This window comes from Benincasa hispida, chromosome 9 (assembly GCF_027475165.1).
Source record: "Benincasa hispida cultivar pf3 chromosome 9, pf3_genome.v1.1, whole genome shotgun sequence".
NCBI classification, from domain to species: domain Eukaryota; kingdom Viridiplantae; phylum Streptophyta; class Magnoliopsida; order Cucurbitales; family Cucurbitaceae; genus Benincasa; species Benincasa hispida.
This window is the reverse complement of record NC_143486.1, coordinates 75,548,879-75,557,949: the sequence shown is the minus strand read 5'-3', so window position 1 is coordinate 75,557,949 and position 9,071 is coordinate 75,548,879. Positions and strand designations below refer to the sequence as shown.

Below are 9,071 nucleotides of genomic sequence, written 5' to 3'. Positions count from 1 at the left end.
TCTCTCCCTTATGATTAGGCATTTGACAAAAATAAAATATTCTTTTCTGTAAATTCCATTCAAAATCAACAAAATGTACTGTAAGAACCATATAATTGATGTTCTGTAAGGAGGTCCAAGTAACTGTTGTTAGGCTCACTCTTTCACCACTTTTGATTAAAGTTGATTTCAACAATTTTTTTTCATCCACATACAACTGATAAATATCCCTATTATTACATGAATAGTAATATGCTGTAAGAACCATATTACTATTCATGTGTAATATTTAAATCATATTTAAATATTCTCCAACTCTCCAATTTGTTAGATTCGATAATTAAACATCAATTACATCACATACAATTAATTATAATTCCACATTTCGAATTTGAATATTTTAAATTCTCATCACATTGTTCTAAGGTTTAATCCAATATGAGCTAGCAGGGACCTAATGAACCTACAAATCATGAGCTCCAATGATTTGAGATTAACCGGCTAAGCTGTTTAACCTAATTAACCAACATTCGTTAACTATCGGGACATTCCACTAAAGTCCAGTAGTTGCACTCTCCTCATTGTAGATATATTTTTGTCCACTTGATTTAACCATGATTAGTAAGTTGATCCTTCACAGGTTGTTCGTAATTACAGTTGGGTCAAAATTATCGTTTTACCCATATAATTACATCTTATTCCTTAAGTCCCACTGATCCTCTAATGAACCATTGGTTTGTAGTCCAACCACCAAACTGGGTCTCTATCAGGCCAAAGAGAGGGTGGAGCCCCTTATTCAAGACCCAAAGTCAGTACTTAAGAGAATAACCTATCTACTATCCCCAAAGTCGGGTAGAAGTGAATTCCATCTTACAAGACTATGTCCCTAACTATCTACCCCGTCTTACCCCTAAAATGGGAGGCATATTGAGTCGGTGATGTTGAGTCACTCTCACACATACAGATTAAAGGATAATCTTGAATAAACAGAAGTTCATAGTTAGCTTAGGATTATGATCGTGTTACCTAGGTCATCGAATTGAAATAGTCAGTTTTATCAGTAAACAACGTTATAAAGTAAAAGTTACTATTTCGTGGTACAACCTTATGCAATCTCATTATATAGGACGTCTCCACTCACATATCTCCACATGAATGATTCAGAATCACATTGTTTGTATCAAATACAAAATGATTCGCATCTGATAGTGTCCTCAGGTTAAGGTACCCAACCTTATCCCTATACTATAGACTGTTTTGACTATTTCTCGAACTTGATTCACTTTTATGTCTACACATAAAATTCAAATATTCATGTTATAGGCAAGGGTTCTTAGTTTATTGAATTTGGGGTTAAAAGGTACAATTCATTTATTCAATAACATCTTTTACTGATTAACCCTCAATAACATCTTTATTGTAAAATAGGATATGTTTTAAAGTTTAAAAACCACAAGTTTTAGGACATACAACCCAACATGATGGGACTAAAAAGTAATTTGACTCTCCCTTTTGTGTAATTAAGAATCTTATTTAGACATTTTTTTGAGAAAAAAAAAAAAAAAAACAAGAAAAGTAGACATAATACAAACACAGGGCCTTTCGTTGGCCCTTCTATGTTGTTATCCCTACTAAATAAAGATGGCCCAACCCATTCAATAGCGGCAAATTCTATCACATCGGGCCCGAGATATAAAAAATTAAAAACTTAGTGAATATGACTCGAGTCAAACCACAAATCTAACAATTGGCATCGGTGGTGGAGGATCTGCTTCAACAACATGGGAATCGTTTTGGTAATGGAGTATGAGGACTTGATTTGGAATCTAGAAGAGTCGAGGAAGCTGCAACCAGAAGAAATGAAGCCGTTAGGTGGCTGAGAAAGATGATCGGGGTTGTTGCGTCTAAAGATTTACCAACTGAACCTTAGGGGAAGAGTTGAAGCTTTGATTGAGGAGTGGAATTATTCTCTGCAATGTCCTGGATAAGGTTCAACTAGGAGCGGTTCCCAAGGTGGTTAAAAGCCCTTGTGATTCTGCCATCATCCCTGATGGAACTTCACACTCAACATTTCAGTATTTTAAGAACGTGAGGCATTTTCTTGCAGCTATACAGGAGATGAGAGTTCCTACATTTGAGGCATATGACTTAGAGCAAGGAGGGATGTTGGCTAGTGTTGGGGTTGTTATTACTATTAAATCTTATGGCGAGTGGAAACTGGGTGGAGGATATGAAGTTTGAAAATTCGATGGAAATGTAAAACCGACAACTACCATGTCCGCTACTAAGTTCTTTGCAAGGAAAAATTCAGAGTCATTCATAAATTCCTCAAGAACTCCTCCCTGAATGAAAAATCTTTCAATTCTTCCAATGTCGAATGGAAAAAAATGTCGAATTGCTCTCGTGCTTTACTCATTCGTGCACTTTTGACAGATAAAAGGCTTGAAGAAATCGTTTGTAGAGTAGTTCCTATGAAAGCTTGTGGATGAAGTTGAGTGTCGCTTTTGTCAGCCTTTAACTGACTAAAGCAACTCCAAAAGATGTTGTTACTGCTACATCATAAAGCCACAAATCGCTCTTGAAATTAGCCTTTGGTGTTTAAAGGGCAGAGGAACTCAACTCCAAATCGATGGAAAAGAATGAAATAATCCATGAAAGCGGTATATTGAGGAGCAATCAAATAGCTTGCTTTTGAAGCAGCAAGTGATTTTTTCTCAGCAACAAAATGATGTTCAGGAACTAAAACATAAACTGCACGCTGCAAAAATTGGAATGCAATATATGCAAGTAAAATTTTGGGAGAGTTCCACAACCTCGGTATGCATGTACGTAGTCTTGCTCACGGATATGGATATCATAAAGTTCTCGATGAAAACCATAAGCTATACAATTAAGTGCATGATCTGAAGGGTGGCATGAGAGTTTACAGTCGAGTTAGACCCTTTTGTATGGTCAATCAAATTATTTGAATGTCGTGGGTCACATTGAAGATGAAAATATTGTTAACGCCCCTTCAAAATATGGGAAGGGATACAGATGTTGAGCATTAAACTCAAATTGTCAGGTTTTTGGGTAATTTTTAGTAGGTATTTGGAAGGTAAAATGATGTCCAAATTAAACGTATGACTATGGATTTTGATGCCCCGGATGTGTACTTTCTGATGGTTTAAGTCTCAAAGTCGTTTGGTATTTTATATGGAAAGTTATGCCAGTTTGAGTAACGAAGGGTCAAGAATTACTACAACTTTTGAAATTCTGTCTTAATTATTGTAATCTCTTCCGTTTGCTTTTATTAATGACTTATTGAAGGAATTTAGGGAGATACTTTGTGAGACTATATATAGTGGTATTGTAATCTTTTCCAAGACAAGGTTGACAAAGAAATCAATAGAAGATTGAGTATTAATGTCCATACTTTATTCTTTCTCTCTTCAATAAAAAACTCCACCACTCAAATAATTTTTTCTTCTTCAAATTGGTATCAGAGTTATGTCGAACCATGGGAGCACAGTGTTGGGGTAGATGTAGTTACCACGACTCACCAAGATAAACTATGACAACTGGAGTATTCAAATGCATGCCTTGCTTGATGCTCAAGACGCATGGGAAGTAGTCCAAGAAGGTCTTGAAGAGGAGGCTCCAATTGCAAATCCGACAGCAAACCAATTGAGGGAGATAAAAAAGATGCGCATGAAAGATAGAACCACTCTCTATCTCATGTTCAAAGTTGGAGATGAGTCAGGTGTTGAGAAAATTGTAGGTGCAGAGACATCGAAAGAAGCATGAGACACACTGAAGAAGATTTTCAAGGGTGCAGATTGAGTCAAAGAAGTGCGGCTCCAAACTCTTTGAGGCGAATTGGAAACTATGAAAATGAAGGAGTCAGAAGGAGTATCTTACTACATCACCTGGGTTCAAATGGTGGTGAACCAACTTAAATGCAATGGATAAACTCTTAAAGATGCCAGGGTAGTGGAGAAAATCCTTCGATCATTGACAAATGATTTTGAGAATGTGGTATGTGCTGTCGAGGAATCAAAGAATTTGGAAGAAATGATTATTGATGATCTTGCAGGTTCCCTTGAAACACATGAACAAAGAAAGAAGAAAAAGAAACAAGAGGTCTTGGAGGAGGCCTTACAAACAAAGATGACCATCAAATAAGACAAGGAAATATATGTGCAACACAACCGAGGAAGAGGACGTGGTCGTGGTGGTCGCGGTTTTGATCGTGGTAGAGGTCGTGTGGTCGTGGAAACAACAATGAAGAGAAAAAAGAAACGAGCCAACTAAATTGGCGTGGACGAGGCCGAGGTCGTGGAAGAGGCAGTCGCTCAAATCGTCCAAATGTCGAGTGTTACAATTGTAGAAAATATGGACATTACGTAAAAGATTGCTATGCCGAGAAGAAGGTGGAAGAAAATGCGAACTTAGTCGCATAAGATGAGACCAAATATGATGGTGTTCTCATGATGGCCCATGAAGGCATCATTCCGGATAACGACGTGGTGTGGTATCTTGACATCGGTGCAAGCAACCATATGTGTAAGCACAAACATCTTTTTGTTGATATGCAAGAGATAGAAGATGGACATGTGTCTTTTGGAGATACATCAAAGGTTTAAGTCAAAGGTCGAGGAAAAATACGTTTTTCCCAAAGGAATGGAAAAGAAGGTACTATGGAGGATGTCTACTATGTACCTAAATTAAAGAGCTAAGTATGGGGCAATTATTGGAGAAAAGATGTCAGGTCTTCATAAAAGATCGAATGTTGCACTTGAAGGATAGAAATAATCGGGTGCTCGCACACATTGAGATGGGGAAGTATCAAATGTTCAAACTCAACCTGAAGAATGTATAAGAAAGGTGTTTACAAGTCAACATAGTGGACAAAGAATTCTTATGGCACTTACGGTTTGGACACTTACATTACGACAGACTAAAAGAGTTAGCAAAGAAGGACATGGTCCATGGGCTACCAAAAATGGACTACACCAAGAAGTTTTGTGAAGGTTGTGTAGTTAGCAAACTAGCAAGGACAACTTTCCATAAGAAAGCAGAATATTGTTCAAAGGGAACTCTTGAGTTGATACACATAGACATGTGGCCCAATCACTCTAAAACCTTTCAATGAGAAAAGGTATTTTATTACCTTTATTGATGACTATACAAGAAAGACTTAGGTTTATTTTTTGAAGGAAAATTCAGAAGCATTTGAAGTATTCAAAAAGTTGAAAATGATGGTAGAGAAGACAACCAATCTTTACATCAAGGCTTTCTGGTCGGATAAAGGCGGAGAATACATATCAACTGCTTTCACAAATTATTGTGAAGAACAAGGTATCAAAAGATTTTTTACTGTACCATATTCACCTCAGCAAAATGGCATTGCAGAAAGGAAAAATCGAACAATCCTTGATATGGTTCGATCAATGTTGAAGAGTAAAGACGTGCCAAAGGAATTCTGGGCGGAAGCAGTACAATGCGTTGTGTATGTGCAAAACCGATGTCCACATACAAAATTGACGAAGCAAACACCCCAAGAGGCTTGGAGTGGTCATAAACCAACCATCTCACACCTTAAAGTGTTTGGTAGTGTGGCCTATGTTCAAGTACCAGACCAAAGAAGAACCAAACTCGATGATAAAAGTAAGGAATATGTGTTTATTGGGTATGATGAGAAGATGAAGGCTTATAAATTATTCGATCCAATTAAAAAGAAGTTGATTGTAAGTTGCGACGTTCAAGTGAATGAAGAAAGCGCGTGGGACTGGAAGAATCAAAAGGAGGCATTACAAGGAGAGTCATTGAGAATTGCACCAACAAACACTCCAATGACTTCTCAAATATTTGACGAAGTGGAAGAGCCGAGTCAACCTAGGATGCAAAGTCTACAAGATCCATATGACTCAACCGATGAAGTACACCTAGTTTTCTTATTAGCAGACTCGGAGAATATTGCTTTTGAAGAAGCCATAAGAGACAAGAAGTGGAAAGCCGCAATGGAGGAAGAGATAGAAGCAATTGAAAGAAACAAAACTTTGGATTTTGTGGAATTGCCTGATGGATATAGACTCATTGGTGTAAAATGGGTATACAAGAAGTAGATGAATACCCAAGGTGAGATTGAAAGGTACAAGGCGCGTCTAGTTGCAAAAGGTTACAGACAAAAAGCAAGAATCGATTATAATGAAGTTTTTGCTCTTGTTGCAAGAATGGAGACAATTCAACTTCTTTTATCTCTAGCTGCAAAATTCAAGTGAACTATCCATCAAATGGATGTAAAATCAGCATTTTTAAATGGAGTTCTTGAAGAAGAAGTCTACGTGGAGCAACCTCTTGGATACATGAAATATGGAAAGGAAAATAAAGTATTGAAACTAAAGAAGATGCTCTATGGGTTAAAGCAAGCATCTCGAGCATGGAACACTCGAATTGATACTTACTTCAAGAAGAACAAGTCCATACAATGCCCATATGAGTATGCATTATACATAAAGAAAAAAAGAAGGTAATCTGCTTATCGTTTCCCTTTATGTTGATGATCTTATTTTCATGGGGAGCAATGAGAACTTGGTTGTGGACTTTAAAGATGCTATGACGTGAGAATTTGAAATGACAGACTTAGGATTGGCGAAATACTTTCTCAATATTGAAATTAGACAAGAAAACTTTGGATATTTTTTTTCACAGGAAGCATATATGAAGGTTGTGTTGAAGAGAAGTAAGATGGAAGAATGCAAGCTTGTAGCAACACCAATGGAGCTTGGTACAAAACTCTCTAGATTTGAGGGAGAAGATGAAGTAAATGCACGTAGACCATAGTTTGGTAGGGAGTCTACAATATCTCACATGCACAAGACCGGATTTTGCATATAGTGTTGGTGTAGTGAGTCGATACATAGAGGATCCAAGGCTCTCGCACCTCAAGGCCATTAAACGAATTCTTCGACATTGAAGAGACAGAATCACCCGGGCTTCTTTACACAAGGACGAGTGAATACAAGTTGATAGGATACTCTGACAATGATTGGTGTGGAGATATAGAGATAGAAAAAGCACTGGAGGATATGTGTTCTACATGGGGAATACATCATTCATATGGCTCTAAAAAAAAGTAGTCAATCGAAACTTTGTCAACATGTGAGGCAGAATATGTGGCAACATCTTGGTGTGTGTGTCACATAATTTGGCTAAGAAGCTTAATGTGTGAATTAAATCTACAACAACATGAGGCAATCGAAATACGAGTTGACAATGAATCAGCCATTGAGTTGGCAAAAAATCTAGCCCATCATGAAAGGAGTAAGCACATTGACGCTGGTTTCATTTTATTAGAGAACATGTAAATAATGGAGAAGTGAAAATGATTCACATTTCAAGTCATGATCAAGTAGCTGATATTTTACAAAGCCTCTACCAACACTTTTGTTTGAAATTTTGAAAAAGATGATTGAAATGAAAGACTTGAAAGATTTGAGTTTAAGGGAGGAAAAGATCCTTCAGCTTCAACAAAGTATTTGGCCTATCTATTATACAAGTAGAGTTCTTTGGCAATATGGAGCCACTCACTCGATTTGTTCATGATGGGTACAATGTTTGTTTGTATATGAGCAAACAGGATCAGAGAAAATTTTTATTATGTCTGGGCCAAAAGAGCTTATACAGAAGAGTCAAGGAGTAAATTATAGAGCATTGAGAGATTTTTTCCTTATAACAAATCAATTAAAGGAGACCTATCGTTATATGATATTTCTGTTCAAATGATTGAAAGTTTTAATGAGCAAGTTCGGGATCTCCATGTCACTGCTAGAACTAATAATAAAAGATTAGAATGTCGTAATAGTTCTCAAAATGGAATTAGTGTACCAGTTGCTAAGAAGACACCCTAATCAATTTAGTAGAAATATGTGCAACATATAGAACATGAGTTAGTTTTCTAGGAAAAGAATACTAGATGACAAAGATGTAGATCTAACATGAGAAATAGGGACAAAATTACCGTTGTGGTTTAACTAAATTGGTTAGGTTATAATTTTATAGCTGAAACTTTAACAAACGCTGTATTTATAACTTCATCATTATGAAACTCATAAAGGGCAAATCAAGAATTAGACAAATGACCATCACGTGATTTACACATGACTTGTCACAAAATCTTATTAATTTCGGATTCCGAATATCCAAACAAAACCTAAACTATTTCTATATTATCCAATTTCTTTATTACATATCTAACATTGGACTTTTTCACCCTGGGATGTTTGGGCTTGGGTATCCCAACAATCGTCCAAGATGTTAGAATTTCTTGCAAAGTGTTAGTATTTAACCAGTTGTGCAAGTTTGTTTATTCTTTTTCAAGAATTTTTTTATTAGATCATTGCTAATGTAAATGTAATATATATATAATATACTATTTAGTGTAGATATATATAACTTACATAGGTTACCAAATTTCATAAACCTTCCATTGCATTTCACGTTGTAACATGCACCTTCCATTAAATTCTATATTGTAACATGCACCATTTCATGTCCTATAAATAGTGGTGTATGGTGCCTCTGTAAGACACACCACAATTGAGTTCAATATTTGCTCTTTACTTTCTTCTCTTCTACTTTTCTCTCTTATAATTTTGTTTTCATTGTTCTTGTGTTGTTCATATTATTCTTATTTCATTACACGTTATCAACACAACTCTACCACTGCCATTTGTAAAAGGTAGATTAATTTTGTTTTTGTGTTTTAAGTTATGAACGTTCTGCGTATACAATGCATATGTATCAAGTACATCATATATGCATTGTGTATGATTTAAACGTTGACATTATATTATTTATGCATATTGACGTATTGTTTTTATTTACATATTATGCTCACAAAGTTATTATTTAATTACCATAGTATTATGATTGAGTTTATCTTATTCTTTTTAATTTATGTTTTGTCATTTTATTCATGTATGAGAATAGTATATTATGATTGGCCATTTTCTATGAGATTCTTTATGAATGTGATTCTTTCTATTTTACCTAAATTTGCTATTTGTGTCATTCAAAGTATTGATCTAAATGGTTATAAATAAGCATAT

General features: G+C 35.8%; 1 pseudogene; it reads left to right on the top strand.

Annotated features, from left to right (window-relative positions):
• Nucleotides 1-1,723: 1,723 nt before the first annotated feature.
• LOC120084865 (kinesin-like protein KIN-14I pseudogene) lies at nt 1,724-7,871 on the top strand (annotated as a pseudogene).
• The last annotated feature ends 1,200 nt before the right edge of the window (nt 7,872-9,071 follow it).